The 22,910-nt window shown below is 49.9% G+C and overlaps 1 long non-coding RNA gene across 1 annotated transcript; it reads left to right on the top strand.

Annotated features, from left to right (window-relative positions):
• The first annotated feature begins 2,140 nt into the window (after nucleotides 1-2,140).
• On the top strand, nucleotides 2,141-22,428 carry LOC120999902. Its single transcript, XR_005778677.1, has 3 exons — nucleotides 2,141-2,251; nucleotides 19,163-19,169; nucleotides 22,416-22,428. It is a non-coding gene; the product is annotated as an uncharacterized LOC120999902 (long non-coding RNA).
• Nucleotides 22,429-22,910: the final 482 nt, after the last annotated feature.

Here is a 22,910-nt window from a genome sequence, read left to right as displayed (position 1 = left end):
CCCCACCCCTTAACTGTGCCATCCACAGATGCCCCCCTTCCCCTGCCCGCCGCTCCAGTATACAAATATAAAAGTGTCTTATTCAATTAAAAGTTATTAAACATGCCCCCCAACTCCTAATAGTACTGTACATCCTAACCGCTTCTGTACAATGCAGGCAGGCAGGCCGGGCGGCCGACGCATCACTCACTGACGTCACTTGCCTGCGCCGCCTGCTTCATTCATAAAGTAGGCGGCGCAGGCACGTGACATCACAGAGTTACGCTGCCGCCCGCCCGGCCTGCCTGCCGGCATTCTACTGAAGCTGTTAGGATGTACGGTAATATTAGGAGTTGGGGGGCATATGTAATCACGTTTAATTAAATAAGACTTTTAATTGAATAAGACATATTTGAATATTGCAGCACTTGAGCGGCGGGGCGGGGCTATAGTACAGTGACTGCCCCGCCGCTATTGCCGGCCCCCAGCTCCTCCGAGTCCCTCCCCCGCTCGCTCGTACTGCCAGCATTCGCCCCATAAGACGCAGGGGCATTTCCCCCCCATTTTGGGGGAGAAAAAGTGCGTCTTATGGAGCGAAAAATACGGTAAATTGACAATTTAGAGCAAAAGTTTTAACATAAAAAAATAAAATAAAATCCATATTCCACATCTGTATTTGATCAGTATTTCTACATGTGTTGAGAATTGAAATAATTTATATGATATGAAAAGGACAGAGATGGATCAACAGATCGCGACACCGCCAAAGATGCAGAAGTCCTCATATAAAACACCTTGTGGCTGGGGTATATACCGTCCAAATCACAGTTAAATATAACCTGGTGTCATACAAACAGACTATCAGCCTGAACGACATGCAACATGCCAAGTAGACTCCTCTAACAATAGTGGGATCTGAGTGCCGGGATGGCGTTACCCCTTTTAATGCTAACTAACTACAGGCCTGGTCTCAGTCTCTAGGCGCCAACACTGTAATGAGGTGCGTGCACGATCTTACCGACCCGGGTCTGCTCTGCATCCGCTGGTGACTCTGAACAGAACAAATGCCTCTACAACAAGCATGTGGTCCTGCAGTGTATGTAGCTTTGCTCCTCAGCTCTCATCAGCGTTTCTGAAAGCAATCCTCGTTCCTCTGGACAGGATCAGGGTCTTGGACACGATCAGCTTCATTTAGCTGCAGCTCTGGTCACTGAGGGATGCTCCTGTAGCGGTCAGAGCAGGGAGAGACCGCAAAGCAGGATTCAAGTACAGTACAGCGGAAAAGGATACTGAAGCAAAAGCCGGCTTTATTAAGGAGCAAAATGAAACTGCCGGAAAACCTGAGTAACAATACAGTACCACCGCACCAGAGGCACAATGGGTCAAAGACAGGAATGGTATTAACAGGTGAACATAAATCAACAACAATGGCAATGGATTTTTGCATATACACAGAATGAGCTAAACAGTAAGCAGTCAGCTTACAAGCTACTCTCACTACCAATTTCCTATCTAGCCCTGCTACCCAGGGGACGCTTCTACAGCGCACTGACTAAGTCCCTGACTCTATAACCTATCACAGGAAAGCACCGTTGCCACTCACAGTTCTGTAGATTCTCCTGGGTACAATAAGATGCAGTCTGGATCCAGGTCCAGTCGCTTGCTTGGCTGTCTTTCTCTCTCTGGTCACAACAGATGCAGATCTCCACCTAGTTCCAGCTCTGGCAGGAAGGATCCGGCTTGTACTGGTCTCTACTCCTCTGGAACACACAGTGAAGTCCTCTGTGTGCAGCTCCACAGCTGTCAGGAAAATCTCAGGTAATATAGCCTCCTGCTGCTCCAGTCTTTTACTGTTATCTCTCAGCAGTCCATCTCTCCCTGTTATCTCATCAAGGCCCCCAGCAACTTCTAGAACAGCCCAGGAAAAACTTCTTAACTCTTTCTTAGCCTCTGGCCAGCACAACTCAGGTTCCTGTTTAGTCACAGTGGCCTCTGGTGGCCGGAGGGAAACATGACAGTCTGCATAGATATAAGTGCTGGAAATGCTGCTGGTTGATTCAGGGCTGCCTCTTACATGCCTCCCCATATAGTCCATGGAAAACAAAGGGGTTAATGGAACATTTAAACGGCAGTACAACATTGTCCACAATACCTACAGGCAGACCAAATGAAATCATCAGCAGCGTACCTGTTTGGTGGAACCCCTGCAGTAGACCTACTGGATCTCCGGAGGTCTTGACTATCTGCTAGGACCTGACTTTCTCCACTGGGAGTTGTTAACCTGGGCTCCTCCATTGCAGCAGGAGATCTGGGTGTGGTCGCGGGTTCCTCCTCACTGCGAGACGGTAGTGGTTTTGTAGCAGGAGCCTCATCCCCTACGGCCTGGGGACCTTCCGCAGTGTCAGGAACGGTCCACCAGTCTTCACATTCGTTTCCATCTGAGATTCTGGGTATGGGGCAGGAGGAGAAGGTGTCCTCTGAATAGGTGCAGGATCTGCGGACCGGCATGGCCGTAGCATATTCCTATGTAAAGTCTGTGAAGCAAACTCCTCATTTTCAACTTGCACTTCGTAAACCGGACCATTAGGGTACACTCTCTTGATCACTTTGTATGGCTGTACTTCCCAACGCTCACTCAATTTGCCTCTGGGGCGTTTCTCTCGTACCAGGACCCGGTCTCCAGGCTTCAGTGGCACCTCCTGGACTGGAGGACGGTCCGTATGAGTTCTCTCCTGTAACCGCTGGCCTGCCAAACGGCGAATGGTCTGGAGTCGCTGATAGTGTTCTTTCACCCAAGAGGTGGTTGATCGCTCCATTAGGTCTTCTGGCTGTTCCAAGTTCAATTCAACGATTTCTCTACCAGCTCTCCCAAACAGTAACATATACGGGGTGTAACCGGTGATGGTATGGACCCAATTATTGTAGGCCCAGACTAGTTCCGGCAGGTAATCAGGCCAGTGTGCACTCTTGTCTTCCTCTAGCGTTCTCAGCAGTAGCAGTTTCCGGTTGAAGCGCTCACAGGTCCTATTCCCTTGGGGATGATAGGGGGTCGTTCTGGATTTTTTAATACCGTACAGTCGGTGTAGCTCCTCCATTACTTTCCCTTGAAAGCACGCCCCTTGATCTGAGTGGATCCGCTTGGGACACCCGTAGACCCGGATGAAATCCTGACAGATAGCGCGTGCTGCGGACTCAGCCGTCTGATCCCGAGTTGGGGAGACTACTGCAAATTTGGAGAAGTGGTCAACCATGACCAGGCAGTACTGTGGACCTCTTGATGATTGTCCCACGAGGAGGTAGTCTATCATCAATAATTCCAGCGGTTCTTTGGTCTGTATGGACTGGAGGGGTGCCCTCTGTTCCGTGCTTTTAGTGAGTTCACACACTCGACACTGTCAGCAAACTTCCTCCACCACTGCCTCCAGTCGCGGACAATACACATAACGCTGCAGCCACTGGTAAGTCTTGACGGGTCCGAAGTGAGCTCCAAATTCATGGGCTTCTTTGGCTATCTGACATGCCACGCTTCCGGGTTTGACTACTTGCCACCTCGCCTCTAGGTCATTGTGCTGTTGCCACTTGCGGTACAGAACAGCTCCGTGCATTTCCAGTCTGTCCTATTGATGTAGAACGGACTTCATCTCGGCATCAAGGTCAGCCCTTACTTCTTTGTTGGGCTTCATTCGCTGGGTTACCCAGCTTTTCATCTGCCGCAGTCCAACATCTTCATCCTGTAATCAGCCCCAGTCCTCATTAGTCCTCCTCAATGCCTTGGGTAGCTTACGGGCCTCCCCACTTGTCTAGGCCGCAACTGTGGGCAGAACAAACTTGCGGAAATCCGGAGTTTCATCTTCTTCTTTTTGTTCATCAACATCCCCTATTGGGGTATCAAAAGTAACCCTCGACAGGCCATCGGCACTAGTGTTCTCTGTAGTGGAACGGTAGCGAATTGAGAAGTCATATTTTGCAAGGCGAGCTGCCCAGCGTTGCTCCAGGGCTCCCAACTTGGCAGTGTCCAGATGGGCCAGGGGATTGTTATAAGTCCGTACAAAGATCTTAGCTCCTGTCAAATAGCCTGCAAACTTCTCCGTCATGGCCCACACCAGGGCAAGGAGTTCTAGCCGGAAGGAACTGTAGTTGTGGGGGTTTCACTCTGTCTCTCGCAAGGATCTACTGGCGTAGGCAATCACCCTCTCATGTCCATCTTGTACCTGCGACAGGACTGCCCCGAGTCCGTAGAGACTGCCATCAGTAGATAAGAGAAATGGTTTATCAAAGTCGGCATAAGCCAATATGGGGGCCGATGTCAGAGCTTCTTTCAGGGCCTGGAAGGCCTCTTCCTGCTTCTGCCCCCAGGGAATACTTTGGCCCTTGGGTTGCCCAGCCGTTCCTCTCAACAACTCATTCAGAGGGCCCGCTATCTTGGCATAGTCTTTGATGAACCACCGATAGTACCCGGTCAGTCCAACGAAGGCCTTTAACTCCCGCAGCGTTCTGGGCACTAGCCATTGTCGTATTGCAGCCACTTTGTCTTGGGACGGCAACACTCCGTCTTGGGACACCCTATGGCCCAAGTACTCGATCTCCCTCTTGAAGAGATGACACTTATTTGGCTTTACCTTCAGGCCATGGGATCGCAGTCGCTCGAGTACCTGCCCTAGCCGATTCAGATGTTCTTGAAAAGTAGCAGAGTATACGATGATATCGTCCAGGTATATCAGAGTGGCTTCAAAATTCAGGTCTCCCAGGCATCTCTCCATCAGCCTCTGGAAGGTCCCCGGGGCATTAGTCAGCCCAAATGGCATCCTGTTGAATTCGAATAGTCCCATGGGGAGTATGAACGCCGTCTTTGCCTTGTCTTGCTCGGCCAATGGTACTTGCCAGTACCCGCTCGCCAGGTCCGAGGTAGAGAAGTATTCGGCTCGTCCTAGAGCAGTCAGAGACTCCTCGATACGTGGCAAAGGATATGAGTCTCGCACGGTGCATGCATTCAACCGCCGGTAATCCACACAAAACCGAATAGTGCCATCCTTCTTCTTAACAAGCACCACTGGGGCCGCCCAAGGGCTCTGGCTACCCCGCACCACTCCGGAATCTATCATCTGTTTCAACAACGTTTTCACTTCCTGGTACAACTTGGGCGGAATCTGCCGATATCTTTCCCGAATTGGAGGAGTGTCCCCCATCAGTATCTCATGTGTGATAGCATCCGTGCAGCCAAAGTCATCGGCGTGACGGTCGAATGCAGCCTGATTCTCCCACAGCATGTTTTCAACTGCTTGCCATTGGTCTGAACTGAGAGCCTTCACATCTATTTTCATTTGATCCAAGATGGTTCTCCCATTCCATTCTGGGGTCGGCATCTCTTCTACACTGGCAGTAACTGCCAGGGTCCAAACAGCATCACCTACCGGAGCTAGAGTCACTTCTCTCCGACTCAATACTTCTCCCCGATGTAGGTACACACGAGCCAGTTCCACTCCTGACGTCAAGGAAACTTCTAGATGTCCCATATTCACAGCTCTTATGGGTACTCGTCCATTCTGGACCACTCCCAACGTTCGGGCCACTAGGACATCCTGACCCAACTCTCCTAGGGCCGTTGGTTCGATGAACACCTCCATACCTTCAAGATTGCGGAAGGTTCCCACGGGTAACGTCAAAACGGACTCCCGTGCAGGGGGGGTGGTGAGGGTAGCCTTTCCTGGCGCTCGGATCGTTCCCACAGACTGGTGTGCTGGGACACTTTTTTGTGTCCCACAGAATCGGATCAGCCGTTGAAACGCTTTCTGAGTAGGTTTGTGCGGAGTGGCTTGCTTCCAATAGCCTGGCCCCCGTTTGGTGAACATTATCTGATCTAATTCTCGCAGAATGTTCATGCCCGGTATCACAGGCACATTTTCTTTGAACGTCTCAGGGACCAACAGGATACCTTTCCGTCCCACTTCTTGCCCACATAGCCGTACATTTATCCACACGACTCCTGTGACAGGGATCTGTTGTTGATTGGCCGCTGTAACCCGAACCAGCGTCTCTCGCTCTGGCTTGGCCAGCGCTTGGAAGTAACGGTAGAAGAGTGACTCAGGCATAGTCGTTACTTGTGACCCGGTATCCACTAAGCAGTCGACTGGAATGCCTTCAAACTCAGCTCGAATGGTGGGGCACCCTGCGACCAGGTGTTCGGAGCCATACTGGGTATCTTGGCTCTCCACCTCCCCCGCAGTACGCCCCACTACTGCGGGGGCAGGAAGTTTAACGGTGGCTCTGGGCGTATAGCGACATCACTCCGACACTCTCTGGCATAATGTCCATAATTTCCACACCTCCAACACTGTTCCCCTTGACGGCCTTCTCCTTGTCTGTGTATGGGGGGTGCCCTTAGGACTTGATTGACGGGCCTCCTTGGAGGATATTGAGGAGCTTGGTGAGAAGGTAAATTAGGGTGAGGATATTCTGATATAGGATCCCATGGGGGCGCCTGATAAATTTGTTGTCAGGCCGGGTAGGCAGTTTCAGGGGTATAGTGCGACTCCATCCGTTTTTCCAGGTGTGTCAACTTTTCGTGCATAGCACTCAGAGAGCTCTGTAAGTCTTGTACTACTATGACTAGGACCTCTTCGCTCTTTGAAACCCCGGGAGAGGTGACGGTCTGGGTCCGTATCACTCCGGACTAGTGTTGAGCGAACAGTTCGAGCATAGTTCGGGTCCATACCGAATTTTGGGGTGTTCGTGACACGGACCCGAACCCGAACTTTTTCGTAAAAGTTCGGGTTCGTCGTTCGGCATGTATTTTGGCGCATTTTGAAAGGCTGCAAAGCAGCCAATCAACATGCATCATACTACTTGCCCTAAGATGCCATCGCAGCCATGCCTACTATTGGCAAGGCTGTGATTGGCCAAGTGCAGCATGTGACTCAGCCTCTTTATAAGCTTGTGCGCACGTCGGGACGTGCTCACTCCCGATGTGAATAGAACAGGGATAGACGCAGCTGATGCTAGGGCGAGAATAGGCAGGGATAATTGAATAACTGGAAGCAAATTTCTCTCCTCCACCTGTGATTCATCTGAACAACTGCAGCTGAGCTGCTTTTTTGATAGGGATTGACTATTTTTAGAGTGGCCAGAGTGATTTTTCCATCCACATGTACCTGGGCTGACCGCCGGCCGCCATTTTGCGACTTGTAGTGCTGCAGCAGAAGCTGCCACAGTGTGCATTCCAAAGCTCCAAACAAGTCAGACATCTACACCTGGGATTCAGACCAATAGCGATTTAGCAGCACAGTCCAAGGCTATTTTTTTTAAAGGTTGTGCAGACCATTTTGTGGCACATGTTACTGGGCTGATAGGCGGCGGCCATCTTGGGACTAGTGCTGCAGCACAATCTCTCCCAACGTCCATTAATCACTTGTAATAGTGGTCTGTGCCATAGAAATCCTACATCAGGGACTTGGGTGTGCTTGTGTCACCCCTACTAATACCAGTCCACCTGTAATCCATACAGTGAAAAGCCATAAAGTATTCCAGTGAGGGAATTTTTTTTTTATTTAAAAAAGGCCAAGTTAGTTTATCTGGCGTTCAATATACTAGATACAGTTAGGCCTGCGTTTCATACATCTGGAATTAGCAAACTAATGTGCTGGGGTTGGGAAAACATATATGTACCCATACTAGAATCTGTCAAAGAAAGCGGTACTCACATATAACAGTCATTCCATCTGTAATCCATACAGTCAAAAGACTGAAAGTATTCCAGTGAGGGAATTTTTATTTTATTTAAAAAAGGCCAAGTTAGTTTATCTGGCGTTCAATATACTAGATACAGTTAGGCCTGCGTTTCATACATCTGGAATTAGCAAACTAATGTGCTGGGGTTGGGAAAACATATATGTACCCATACTAGAATCTGTCAAAGAAAGCGGTACTCACATATAACAGTCATTCCATCTGTAATCCATACAGTCAAAAGCCATAAAGTATTCCAGTGAGGGAATTTTTTTTTTATTTAAAAAAGGCCAAGTTAGTTTATCTGGCGTTCAATATACTAGATACAGTTAGGCCTGCGTTTCATACATCTGGAATTAGCAAACTAATGTGCTGGGGTTGGGAAAACATATATGTACCCATACTAGAATCTGTCAAAGAAAGCGGTACTCACATATAACAGTCATTCCATCTGTAATCCATACAGTCAAAAGACTGAAAGTATTCCAGTGAGGGGATTTTGCTTATAAAAAATAATATATTTCATTGTGGTGCGAGTTGAATCGCAACAATGAAGAAAAATACTATTAAGGGACGAGGACGCGGTCGTGGTGGTGTCCGTGGAGCCTCTGTTGCTGGTAGAGGACGTGGCCGTTCGGCCCCAGGCGCACACAGTAGGGAACGAACTCCCTCAACTAGCCGGCAGAATGTACCGCAATATCTCGTGGGGCCCAATGCCGCTCTTAGGATGGTAAGGCCTGAGCAGGTACAGGCATTAATCGATTGGGTGGCCGACAGTGCTTCCAGCACGTTCACCACATGGTCTTCCACCCAGTCTTCTGCGGAAAGCGCACAGGTGGCACCTGAAAACCAAGCCCATCAGTCTGTCACATCACCCCCAAGCATATCAGGGAAACGGTCTGAGCCACAAGTTATGCAGCAGTCTCTTCTTCTGTTTGAAGACTCTGCTTCCAGGGTTTCCCAGGGGCGTCCACCTAGCCCTTCCCCAGTGGAGGAAGACATACCATGCACTGACGCACAACCACTTATGTCTCCAGATGAAGAGGACATGGGAATACCACCACAGCAGAGTCACCGACTCTCTGATGATGACGAAACACAGGTGCCCACTGCCGCGTCTTTTTGCAGTGTGCAGACTGAACAGGAGGAGGTCAGGGAGGGAGACTGGGTGGAAGACGATGCAGAGGACGATGAGGTCTTAGACCCCACATGGACTGAAGGTCGTGGCGATGACTTTCACAGTTCAGAGGAAGAGGTAGTGGTGAGACCGAGACAACAGCGAAGCCAAAGAGGGAGCAGGGGGCCAAAGCAGACGAGCCGCCGCCCCCAGAGTTCGCCTGCTACTGGACATCGCCAACAGGGACCCAGCCCCACAAAGGCAGCTTCAAAGAGTTCCCTGGCATGGCACTTCTTTAAACAATGTCCTACCGACAAGACCCGAGTGACTTGCACGCTCTGCCATCAGAGCCTGAGGCGAGGCATTAACGTTCTGAACCTCAGCACAACCTGCATGACCAGGCATCTACATGCAAAGCATGAACTGCAGTGGGGTACACACCTTAAAAACCAGGCACTCGCTGAGGCTCCCCCTGCTCCCTCTACCGCTGCTGCCTCGGCTTCCGCCTCGAGAGGAATGTTGCCACCTGCCGAGCAGCAAACAGAGGATGTGCCACCGACACCACCACCACCGCCACCGTCAACTAGCGTCTCCACTATATCACACAGCAGCGTTCAGCTCTCAATATCTCAAATCTTAGAGAGGAAGCGCAAATTCCCCCCGAGTCACCCTCGAGCCCTTGGCCTGAACGCCAGCATTTCTAAACTGCTGGCCTTTGAAATGCTGTCATTCCGGCTGGTGGACACAGACAGCTTCAAACAGCTGATGGCCATGGCTGTCCCGCAGTATGTGGTTCCCAGCCGCCACTACTTCTCCAAGACAGCCGTGCCTTCCCTGCACATGCAAGTGTCCGATAAAATCAAGTGTGCACTGCGCAACGCCATTTGTGGCAAGGTCCACCTAACCACAGATACGTGGACCAGTAAGCACGGCCAGGGACGCTATATCTCACTAACTGCACACTGGATGAATGTAGTGGCGGCTGGGCCCCCGGCGGACAGTTCCTTGGCGCACGTCCTTCCGCCCCCTAGGATCGCAGGGCATCATTCTCTGCCTCCTGTAGCCTCCTCCTCCTACTCGGCTTCCTCCTCCACTGCTTCCACCAGCTCATCCGGTCAGCCACACACCTTCACCACCAACTTCAGCACAGCCCGGGGTAAACGTCAGCAGGCCATTCTGAAACTCATATGTTTGGGGGACAGGCCCCACAGCGCAAAGGAGTTGTGGCGGGGTATTGAACAACAGGCCGACGAGTGGTTTCTGCCGGTGGGCCTCAAGCCAGGCCTGGTGGTATGCGATAATGGGCGAAATCTCGTGGCAGCTCTGGGACTAGCCGGTTTGACGCACATCCCTTGCCTGGCGCATGTGCTGAACTAGGTGGTGCAGAGGTTCATTCACCACTACCCCAACATGTCAGAGCTGCTGCATAAAGTGCGGGCCGTCTGTGCGCGCTTCCGCCGTTCACATCCTGCCGCTGCTCGCCTGTCTGCGCTACAGCGGAACTTCGGCCTTCCCGCTCACCGCCTCATATGCGACGTGCCCACCCGGTGGAACTCCACCTTGCACATGCTGGAGAGACTGTGCGAGCAGCAGCAGGCCATAGTGGAGTTTCAGCTGCAGCACGCTCGCGTCAGTCGTACTGCCGAACAGCACCACTTCACCACCAATGATTGGGCCTCCATGCGAGACCTGTGTGCCCTGCTGCGCTGTTTCGAGTACTCCACCAACATGGCCAGTGGCGATGACACTGTTATCAGCGTTACAATACCACTTCTATGTCTCCTTGAGAAAACACTTAGGGCAATGATGTTAGAGGAGGTGGCCCAGGTGGAGGAGGAGGAGGAGGATGAGGGCTCGTTTCTAACACTTTCGGGCCAGTCTGTTCGAAGTGGCTCAGAGGGAGGTTTGTTTAAGCAGCAGAGGACAGGTTCACAAGTCGCCAGCCAAGGCACTGTACTGGAGGACGAGGAGGATGAGGAGGAGGAGGTGGAGGGGGACGAGGATGACGCAAGTTCACAGCGGGGTGGCAGCCCAGGCCCATCACTGGTGCGTGGCTGGGGGGATACGGTGGACGATGACGATACGCCTCCCACAGAGGACAGCTTGTCCTTACCCATGGGTAGCCTGGCCCACATGAGCGAATATATGCTCCAATGCCTGCGCAACGACAGCAGAGTTGCCCACGTTTTAACGTGTGCAGACTACTGGGTGGCCACCCTGCTGGATCCCCGGTATAAAGACAATGTGCCCACTTTAATTCCTGAACTGGAGCGCGACCGTAAGATGCGCGAGTACAAGCGCACGCTGATAGAGGCGCTCTTGAGAGCATTCCCACATGTCACAGGGGAACAGGTGGAAGGTGAAGGCAGAGGAGTGGCAAGAGGTCGCCAACGCAGCTGTGTCACGGCCAGCTCATCTGAGGGCAGGGTTAGTATGGCAGAAATGTGGAAAAGTTTTGTCTCCACGCCACAGCTATCTGCACCGACACCTGATACGGAACGTGTTAGCAGGAGGCAGCATTTCACTAACATGGTTGAACAGTATGTCTGCACACCCCTCCACATCCTGACGGATGGTTCGGCCCCATTCAACTACTGGGTTTCGAAATTGTCCACGTGGCCAGAGTTAGCATGTTATGCCTTGGAGGTGCTTTCCTGCCCGGCGGCCAGCGTTTTATCTGAACGCGTATTCAGCACGGCAGGGGGCGTCATTACTGACAAGCGCAGCCGCCTGTCCACAGCCAACGTGGACAAGCTGACCTTCATAAAGATGAACCAGGCATGGATCCCACAGGACCTGTCCCTCCCTTGTGCAGAGTAATCCTTATTAACTGCCTAAAACATGTCTTGTTGTGCTACGGGCCACTTCTTTATTTGATACAAATTTTATGAAACCCACAGTTGAATGAAACTCTTCTCTGTCTGGGCGCCGGGGCCTAACCAGATGAAAGTGGCCGGTTAAACTAACGGGTGACATGAAGCCATAACCTCTGCCATGCTACCTCTGTCTTCTGTCTGGGTGCTGAGGCCTAAGTCAAATAAAGCGGTCTTCTGCTGTGCTGGGGGATATGAAGCTAATCTCTGACCTCTCTCCTCTGTCTGGGTCCAAAGGCCTAAATCACTGAAAGAGGCCTTCTCCTGTGGTGTGTGATATGATGCCAGAATATGTGCTGTGGGGCCTCTCTCCTCTTCCTGGGTGCAGGGGTCAAATAAACTAAATTGTGGCCTACTCCTGTGGTGGTTGATATGATGCCTGATTCTCTGATGTGGAACCTCTCTCCTCTGTTTGGGTGAAGGGGTCAAAGTAACTAAATGGTGGCTTCTCCTGTGGTGGCTGATATGATGCCAGAATATGTGCTGTGGTGCCTCTCTCCTCTTCCTGGGTGCAGGGGTCAAAGTAACTAAATGGTGGCTTCTCCTGTGGTGGCTGATATGATGCCAGAATATGTGCTGTGGGGCCTCTCTCCTCTTCCTGGGTGCAGGGGTCAAAGTAACTCAATGGTGGCTTCTCCTGTGGTGGCTGATATGATGCCAGAATATGTGCTGTGGTGCCTCTCTCCTCTGTCTGGGTCCAAAGGCCTAAATCACTGAAAGAGGCCTTCTCCTGTGGTGTGTGATATGATGCCTGAATATGTGCTGTGGTGCCTCTCTCCTCTTCCTGGGTGCGGGGGTCAAAGTAACTCAATGGTGGCTTCTCCTGTGGTGGCTGATATGATGCCAGAATATGTGCTGTGGTGCCTCTCTCCTCTTCCTGGGTGCGGGGGTCAAAGTAACTCAATGGTGGCTTCTCCTGTGGTGGCTGATATGATGCCAGAATATGTGCTGTGGGGCCTCTCTCCTCTTCCTGGGTGCAGGGGTCAAAGTAACTCAATGGTGGCTTCTCCTGTGGTGGTTAGTATGATGCCAGAATATGTGCTGTGGGGCCTCTCTCCTCTTCCTGGGTGCAGGGGTCAAAGTAACTCAATGGTGGCTTCTCCTGTGGTGGCTGATATGATGCCAGAATATGTGCTGTGGTGCCTCTCTCCTCTTCCTGGGTGCGGGGGTCAAAGTAACTCAATGGTGGCTTCTCCTGTGGTGGCTGATATGATGCCAGAATATGTGCTGTGGGGCCTCTCTCCTCTTCCTGGGTGCAGGGGTCAAAGTAACTCAATGGTGGCTTCTCCTGTGGTGGCTGATATGATGCCAGAATATGTGCTGTGGTGCCTCTCTCCTCTTCCTGGGTGCGGGGGTCAAAGTAACTCAATGGTGGCTTCTCCTGTGGTGGCTGATATGATGCCAGAATATGTGCTGTGGTGCCTCTCTCCTCTTCCTGGGTGCGGGGGTCAAAGTAACTCAATGGTGGCTTCTCCTGTGGTGGCTGATATGATGCCAGAATATGTGCTGTGGTGCCTCTCTCCTCTTCCTGGGTCCAGGGGTCAAAGTAACTAAATGGTGGCTTCTCCTGTGGTGGTTGATATGATGCCTGATTCTCTGCTGTGAAACCTCTCTCCTCCATCTGGGTGTAGGGGTCAAAGTCTTTCAAAGTCGCCTTCTCCTGTGCTGATTGATATAAAGCTGATGGTTGTGCCATCTGACATGGTTGCCAGGGTCTGATTCAATGGGGGCCTACTCCTGTGGTGGGTGATCTAAATGCCTAATTCTCTGCTGTGAAACCTCTCTCCTCCGTCTGGGTGTAGGGGTCAAAGTCTTTCAAAGTCGCCTTCTCCTGTGCTGATTGATATGAAGCTGATGGTTGTGCCATCTGACATGGTTGCCGGGGTCCCATTAAATTGGGGCCTACTCCTGTGGTGGGTGATCTAAATGCCTGATTCTCTGCTTTGAAACCTCTCTCCTCCGTCCGGGTGTAGGGGTCAAAGTCTGTCAAAGTCGCCTTCTCCTGTGCTGATTGATATAAAGCTTATACTTGTGCCATCTGACATGGTTGCCGGGGTCTGATTCAATGGTGGCCTACTCCTGTGGTGGGTGATCTAAATGCCTGATTCTCTGCTGTGTAACCTCTCTCCTCCGTCTGGGTGTAGGGGTCAAAGTAACTAAATGGTGGCCTACTCCTGTGGTGGGTGATATGATGCCTGGTTCTCTGCTGTGGGACCTCTCTCCTTTGTCTGGGTGCTGTGGTCAAAATAATAGTAAGTGACCTTCTCCATTGGTGGGTGACTTGAAGCCTGATTCTGTGCTATGGGACCTCACTCCAATTAATATTGTTTAATTTTTATTTATTTTATGTTAACTCATCATTTCCCTATCTACATTTGTTTGCAGGGGATTTAACTACATTTTGCTGCCTTTTGCAGCCCTCTAGCCCTTTCCGGGTGTGTTTTACAGCCTTTTTAGTGCCCAAAAGTTCGGGTCCCCATTGACTTCTATGGGGTTCGGGTTCGGGATGAAGTTCGGGTCGAGTCCGGATCCCGAACCCGAACATTTTTCGAAAGTTCGGCCGAACTCGTCGAACCCGAACATCCAGGTGTTCGCTCAACTCTACTCCGGACACATAACTTTCTTCTTTGCTCCGTGCCACTGCCTCTGCTAATATTTGTCTAAAGGTTAGTGTAGAGTCTACCCTAACTCGTTCCTGCAGGGCCCGTTTCAGGGGAGTGCTGTAGAGTCCCAGAATTAATTGTTCCCGCAGGATCCGATCTGCAGTTCCCATGGCGGTTACTCCGTCCGCCTCTTTTCTCTGCACCTCGGCCAACACTTCCTGTAGCGCCATTGCATACTGCGAGACAACTTCGTCTTCCCGCTGAATTCGGTAAAAGAATTTCGCCCTGAGGTGCTTTGCGCTGGCTGTTTCACTGTATATTTCTTCCAGGAATCTCTTTTAATGTATTGCGCGTGGCTTCCGGTTGTAGTAGGACATTTTGTCAGACCTCACCCTCTAGAGCGGCCAAAGCAATTTCTACTTGTAGTTCTGGGCTGACATTGTAAATCCTAGCAGTGCTCTGTAATCTTGACACCCAGTCCGACAGTGACATGTTCTGGCCATCAAATTTAGGTAGCAAGTTAAACAACGTGCCAATAGGGAGGGCCCTTGCAGGGGTTCCACCATTGCCTGAGGTGCTTACATTAGCATTATGCACATTGCATTCAGCCGCCTCCATCTCTGTTACTGTACCCTGCTTGCAGCTCCACTTGTAGCGGTCAGAGGAGGGAGAGACCGCAAAGCAGGATTCAAGTACAGTACAGCGGACAAGGAGACTGAAGCAAAAACCGGCTTTATTAAGGAGCAAAATGAAACTGCCGGAAAACCTGAGTAACAATACAGTACCACCGCACCAGAGGCACAATGGGTCAAAGACAGGAATGGTATTAACAGGTGAACATAAATCAACAACAATGGCAATGGAGTTTTGCATATACACAAAATGAGCTAAACAGTAAGCAGTTAGCTTACAAGCTACTCTCACTACCAATTTCCTATCTAGCCCTGCTACCCAGGGGACGCTTCTACAGCGCACTGACTAAGTCCCTGACTCTATAACCTATCACAGGAAATAACCGGTGCCACTCACAGTTCTGCAGATTCTCCTGGGTACAATAAGATGCAGTCTGGATCAAGGTCCGGTCGCTTGCTTGGCTGTCTTTCTCTCTCTGGTCACAACAGATGCAGATCTCCACCTAGTTCCAGCTCTGGCAGGAAGGATCCGGCTTGTACTGGTCTCTACACACGGTTCCACTCCTCTGGAACACACAGTGAAGTCCTCTGTGTGCAGCTCCACTGCTGTCAGGAAAATCTCTGCTAATATAGCCTCCTGCTGCTCCAGTCTTTTACTGTTATCTTTCAGCAGTCCATCTCTCCCTGTTATCTCAGCAACGCCCCAGCAACTTCTGGAACAGCCCGGGAAAAACTTCTTAACTCTTTCTTAGCCTCTGGCCAGCACAACTCAGGTTCCTGTTTAGTCACAGTGGCCTCTGGTGGCCGGAGGGAAACATGACAGTCTGCATAGATATAAGTGCTGGAAATGCTGCTGGTGGATTCAGGGCTGCCTCTTACACTCCCACACCTGGATGCCGTCGGATCCTTTGCTCACACAGTTCCTCAGTCTCAGCTCCCTCTAAGATGGCTGCTCCCTTTCTCTTCCTCTCCAGGCTCTGTGTAAGCCCACCTCTCATGAATATGGAAATATATGCAGTCTGTTAGCTATGTTAGGAAACTGAGGCATCTTGTGGCCAAACAGCAGAATGTCAGTCCACATCATTTAATTTAATCTACACAATCAGTGTTCAGACAAGGAAAGCCGTTTCCCCATCTCACAATATAATTTTTTTCACATAATTATAACAAAAATCACAGCATTTACAGTGATTTTATCGAAAGTGCAATGAAAACTGTAACGGACCGTTTCCGCAGACAAGGGGTTAAAATCCGTTTAGGCGATAAGCCCCTTTCTAAGAGACAGGCACAGCTACTGCAGGACACCAACCTCCCGAACTGGATACAAAACAGCACTCCAAACTGGAACCTCACGAATAGCTGCTAGCAGACGAACAGGAAAAGCATACAATCCTGGCAATCGGTCCTCTAACAGCATACAGCGAATCCCCCCAATAACGAGACAAGGCTCCGTGTTGAGGATCAAGCAGTGGTCTGACTGTACTTGAAGTACAGCCTCTTTTATTCACAAAAAACAAACATAGTACTGCCCACAGGGGTTTGAAATACAACCAATCAGTATATTACAAGACATACAATGTAACTACAGCAACCAATCGTTCACGCCCCCAGAGGACCAGAATGAAGACTGACATAGGACAACATATCCCCACAATGCATCATGGTTTCCTCCTCTCTGTCCAGACAACCTGAAGAGCAATCCAATTATCTCTGAGGACAAAGGGAGATCGCCAATACACATGCGCAGACAACAGGACAGACATCACCATTTAAACACACAATGGGACAATGGCACAATAGAAACACACCCAGCATTTTCCTCCCAAGCTGACAAGTTACAATTATTATAGATTGTTACAACTTTGTGAGTTTACATTGGCCATACATATAACTTACATTAATTCAAACAGTATAACGTGGGGACAAACCTATCCAAAATTCACTTGAATCGGTTCAGGGGTTTAAAAGTTAGTATATGGCCCATAATCCAGGGGCAAGAGGCCAGCAGCCAGTCCTCTCCAAAACACCGTGGCGAGGTTGGTTTCGCCACACATCTCCCCCCCCCAGGGAAGACTAACCAGATACCTGACCTCACGCCGGTCGGTACCTGAGTTAGTCTGGCAGCCCACCCACAACCCAATACTGGACCTGTTGAATTTAGTAGCCTGTCTCTGTCCAGTGAGTCCACCCAGGTTAGGTTGGAAGCTGGTACTCCTGGTCTCTGTGTTGCTCCCTGGCTTGGAGTGGAGGTTGCTTTGTGGGCAGGTTTCAGCGGTACTCTGCCCTGGTGCCAGCGCTACCACGGAAGAAGCCTGGTTGGAGCCTGGTTGTTGGAGGGGGAGACCGACTGTCTCTACCCCCTGTGCTGTAAGTGCAGAGACCACGGTCCCATCTGCATTGTTGTGGGGCTTACTGTCTCCCCCTGGTGCGTTAAGCTGCCGCTGGGGAGAGGGGGTAACTAGCTCCTCTCCCATACATACTTCCAGCCGCTGGGGAGGGCGACCGACCGTCTCCGCTCCCAATACAGTGTCCTGCTGCTGGGGAAAGGAGACTGGGCTCTCTATTCCCTGCTGGACACTCTGCCGCTGGGGGACAGGACCGACTGTCTCTGCCCCCTGTAACTCCGCCTGTCGCTGAGGAATGGAGACTGGGCTCCCAATTCCCAAAAAATCATGCTGCTGCTGGGGGGCAGGAACAACTACCTCTGCCCCCTGTAACTCCGCCTGCCGCTGAGGAGGGAGGACGCTGCTCTCCTCTCCCTGCATTTCACACTGCCGCTGGGGAATGGAGACTGGGCTCCCAATTCCCTGCAATTCACACTGCCGCTGGGGAATGGAGACTGGGTCTGTCACCTTACTGTCCTGCTGAGCCTTCTCACTGGCGTGGAACAGCTGCTGGTAGCCCTGTTCCAGCTCCATCTCCCGGGTCACCAGGTGGACCAGGTCCTGCTCAATCTCATGAGTGTCGTCCCAGTCATACCTGCTCTCCCTCCATTCCAAGAGATCATGGAACCGGGCTTGTGTAGGGCTCCCAAACTCCAGCTCTGAAAAGGTCTCCCATAACAAGCCAGGACCATCAAACTCCTCTCCCTCCGGCTTGTCATGCTCAGCTGTCCTGGGTAGGTACTGTGCCCCATACCACCAGAGCGCCTGGTAGGCATCTTCCAGCCATAGCTCCTGCCATACCCGGTGCTCTAGTTCCTTCACCCATTCCTCCAGGGGCTGCTCTCCCAGGAAGGGCATCCGCAGGGCCACTTGCTTCTGCAACCGCTGCTCTTCACTGGGGAGACTCTCACCCCGCTGGTATTGTAGATTATCCAGGGCCTGGTACCAGATGCCTTTCCTTAATGCATCCCGGCCATCCAGGTCCTCCTCCTCATATAACACTGCTGGTTCCATCCTGCTGCTGTCAGGGATGCTGTACTGGGACATGCGTTGTCCTTAAATTGTAGAATCCACAGAAATGGTGTCTCCCAGTGGCGTAGCTACAGGGGTCGCAGCGGTCGCAATTGCGATCGGGCCCCTGAGCCAGGGGGGCCCACGGCCCCCCCACCGCCACCTATTCAAAATCCCGGCTAAGGGCCCGCCCTGGGGGCAGTGCGCACGGCGCAGCGCTGTCTGTGTCTATGTCGGGTCTGACTAAGTGAGGAGGAGCCGGACGGAGGCGTGGTTACCGCGCATCTCCGGCTCCCAGTCAGACAAGTCACACTCAGAAGCAGGCGGCAGTGGCAGTGCGGACGTGCGGTGGCTGGCGGCGAGGTGAGTTTTGAGACTATGTCAGTGTCTCACTCTCTAGTACTGTAACTGTACAGTGTCAGTGTCACTCTCTGACTGAGTGGCAGCATGGCGGGCGGCGGCAGCACAGTCTCTAGTACTGACTACAGTGTCAGTGTCACTCACTCTCTACTGTCTGTCTCTGACTGAAGCAGCATGGCAGGCGGCGGCAGCGCAGGGCCCAGGCCAGCTTGATGATGGGGAATGGGATTGATTGGCAATGGAATGGGATTGGGACGGTCTTGGGATCATGGAGTGAGTGGTGGGACTGGGAGTCTGGGACTGGGACTCTGAATTCTGTGGCTGAAGTGGTTACTGGGCAGTGGGCACACTACTTACTGTGTGTGTGGAGTGTGTGCCAGGCCCAAGGGTCAGACTCAGGCCGCAGGCAGGCAGTGTGTGGGCCTGCACCAGGCAGAGGCAGTGCACTGCAACCAAGTGTGGGTGCATGCCACTGTGCCAGCCTGCCAGTCCGTCCGTATATAGCCGGTTGATGGGTCAGTCCAGTACACCATGTGCTGTCTGAAAAAAAATTTCACTGCACATCTATCAAATTTCGCCCTGAATTTAATTTGTAAATATATTAGCAATTAAAATCAGGGCAAAATAAATTTGATAAATGTGCAGTGAAAAAATTCTTCAGACACCACATTGTGGTACATTTCACCTGGTGTGGAGCACATTCCTGTTAGTTTAGCTTTATGACAGTGAGATATGATAGGACTGTGTACACACTGCTATCAGCACCGGTGCCGGTCACACAAAAGAATGCTGTCCTATCTGTCTGACCCGTCTGCTCCCAGCCACTAGGTATTCTGTGTGACCGGCACCTGTGCTGATAGCAGTGTGTACACAGTCCTATCATATTTCACTGTCATAAAGCTAAACTAACAGGAATGTGCTCCACACCCGGTGATGGAGATATACACACACCTAAAGAATTATTAGGACCACCATACTAATACGGTGTTGGACCCCCTTTTGCCTTCAGAACTGCCTTAATTCTACGTGGCATTGATTCCACAAGGTGCTGATAGCATTCTTTAGAAATGTTGGCCCATATTGATAGGATAGCATCTTGCAGTTGATGGAGATTTGAGGGATCCACATCCAGGGCACAAAGCTTCCGTTCCACCACATCCCAAAGATGCTCTATTAGGCTGAGATCTGGTGACTGTGGGGGCCATTTTACTACAGTGAACTCATTGTCATGTTCAAGAAACCAATTTGAAATGATTCGAGCTTTGTGACATGGTGCATTATCCTGCTGGAAGTAGCCATCAGAGGATGGATACATGGTGGTCATGAAGGGATGGACATGGTCAGAGACAATGCTCAGGTAGCCCGTGGCATTTAAACGATGCCCAAATGGCACTATGAGGCCTAAAGTGTGCCCAGAAAACATCCCCCACACCATTACACCACCACCACCAGCCTGCACAGTGGTAACAAGGCATGATGGATACATGTTCTCATTCTGTTTACGCCAAATTCGGACTCTACCATTTGAATTTCTCAACAGAAATCGAGACTCATCGGACCAGGCAAGATTTTTCCAGTCTTCAACAGTCCAATTTTGGTGAGCTCGTGCAAATTGTAGCCTCTTTTTCCTATTTGTAGTGGAGATGAGTGGTACCCGGTGGGGTCTTCTGCTGTTGTAGCCCACCTTTCTTTCCCATTCTGACATTCAGTTTGGAGTTCAGGAGATTGTCTTCACCAGGACCACACACCTAAATGCATTGAAGCAACTGCCATGTGATAATAATTCTTTAGGTGAGTGTATTCTGCAACACGGATCGTTACCTTCCTCGCAGTGCAGATTACAAACCTTATATCATTTCATATTTCCAAATGGCAATTTATGCAGAATAATCTCTAACTAGCATTGCATAACCTAATGTCATTCTTTCTACAGGAGAAGAAAGCTTGTTCCAATATATAGACCTGCTGATAGCTACTCTCTCTAAAGTGTTCAAGGTGCCCAGCTGCTCCCTTACTCTCTCTGCAGGTAAGTACCAGCGAAGCCACCCTCTTATTTGTAATATTTGGCCACAGTGTTACCCTATACAAACACAGTGATATATAAAAGGGTGGGAGGGGGTTTCTTCGCCGGGCCTTACATGAATACACAGCAAGTAACCACTGTTTTTTTTTAACAGCCATCTTGTGCTGTCAGGCGATCAATTCTCCAATCAAAATCCTCTTCAGCACCTCAAGGATTTCAGACTGCTCCAACTGCATCTGTAACTTAGGTAAGCCAACACACCACACCAGTAAATTGCACATGCAAACTTGGGGTTCATGACACCATGTCCCCCTTCTTGCATCCGCAATAAGGTTTGCTCAATTGTACATATGACACTTTATTGGTAGATTGTATAGGTATTATTGCACCAGAGATGTGGTTGTCACACAGTATAAAATTGTGTGTATTTTTTGACAGAACTATTTATCGACATCTGCATCATGTCTCACCATATGAGTGGCGCTCAAAAACGCAAAAAGCAAAGGGAGGAAAAGGAGAAATCTGCCAAACTTACAAAAATAAGTAGTTTCTTTAAAATACCTGGAGAAGCAAGTACATCCTCTGCTTCTCACAGTACAAACGAAGAAACTTTATCAACAGAGAAAGTAAATGTAAGTCCAGGCAGTAGTGTGCAGACACCATTGCAGAGTGTATCAAGTCTAGATCAAGGTTGTAGCACAAGTACAGAGGAACAGTTAGAAAGTCAGCCTGTGTCAGAGTCAATGACACAGTCCAGCCTTATAGAACGTTGTCTAGCAGAGGAGCATGTAACAGACAGAGGCCATTACCCGATTACCATTCAAGATGGAAATCTGAAAAGGTTTATTATAAGTAATGGTCCATGTAGACCTAAAGGCCCATTCCCTCGAGATGAAAAAGACCAAAGGTGTTTCTCGGCAAGTTTCTATGAGAGAGAGAGTGACTAAAACAGGTCTTAAAATACCTGTTACTTGGCTTTGTTATTCTCCCAAACTTAATGCAGCCTATTGTGAGCCTTGCTGGTTGTTTGGAGATCGTAAGAAACAGGGATTTGAACCAGCATGGGCAAAAGGTATACAAAAGTGGCAAAGATTGTCAGCAAAAATACAGATACATGAAACCAGTCAATCCCACATAGACGCCTGTATAATTTATGACCAATGGAGACGTCACAAAACCATAGATGAGGAAAATGAAAAACAAATAAGAAGAGAGACTACATTTTGGAGACAAGCTTTACATAGAATTGTTAATGTTACATTAACAATGGCTATGGCCAACCTTGCTTTTCGTGGTCACAGGGAAAAGTTAGGGGAGGTAAACAATGGCAATTTCCTCACCATAATTGAGTTACTAGCTGAGTATGATACTGTACTAAAGGACCTTTTGCAGAGGCCCCAAGGAACTGTTAAATATCTCAGTCCACAAATACAGAATGAACTGATAAGTCTTCTCGCAAATAAAGTGGAGGAGGAGATTGTTTCTGAAATCCAGAAAGCACAGTTTTATTCAATAATCATGGATACAACCCAAGACATTGGAAAAATTGATCAATTAAGCCAAGTGTTTAGATATGTAATTATTGAGAGAGATGAAAACCTTAGGCCAACTGGTATTAGAATAGAAGAGGCATTTCTAGGTTTCCAATGTGTTGACGATCAAACAGCAGCTGGCCTTGAAAAAACGATTATAGAATCCATAGAAAAGAGAGGTCTGGATTTATCAAAATGCCGAGGCCAGGGCTATGATGGAGCTGCCACCATGAGTGGCATTTACACAGGTGTACAGACGCGCATTCTGAAGAAAGAAAAGAATGCTCTTTACATACATTGTGCTGCCCATAACCTCAATTTAGTTTTGCAGGATGCAGTTTCAAATATTACCGAAATTTCAAATTTTTTTGACAACGTTCAGTCGTTGTATACTTTCTTTGGTGAAAGTGTGAAGAGATGGGCATTTTTAGCATCCTTTACCTCTGAATCCTCCCTAACATTAAAGCAGCTTTGCCCAACAAGATGGGCCTCTCGCTATGACTCCGTGCTAGCACTACGGTTTAGGTTTTCTGATATTTTACAAGCTTTGTCAAAAATCGTTATCATTTCAACCAAGCCAAAAGAGAGAGATGAGGCTAATGCATTGAAGGCAAAACTGGAGGCCTTCCAGTTTATTTTAATACTAGTCCTGCAAGCCAAAATTTTAGAAAATA

The sequence above is a fragment of the Bufo bufo genome, chromosome 4, assembly GCF_905171765.1.
Source record: "Bufo bufo chromosome 4, aBufBuf1.1, whole genome shotgun sequence".
In the NCBI taxonomy this organism is placed as follows: Eukaryota; Metazoa; Chordata; class Amphibia; order Anura; family Bufonidae; genus Bufo; species Bufo bufo.
This window is presented reverse-complemented; position numbering and strand designations above follow the sequence as displayed.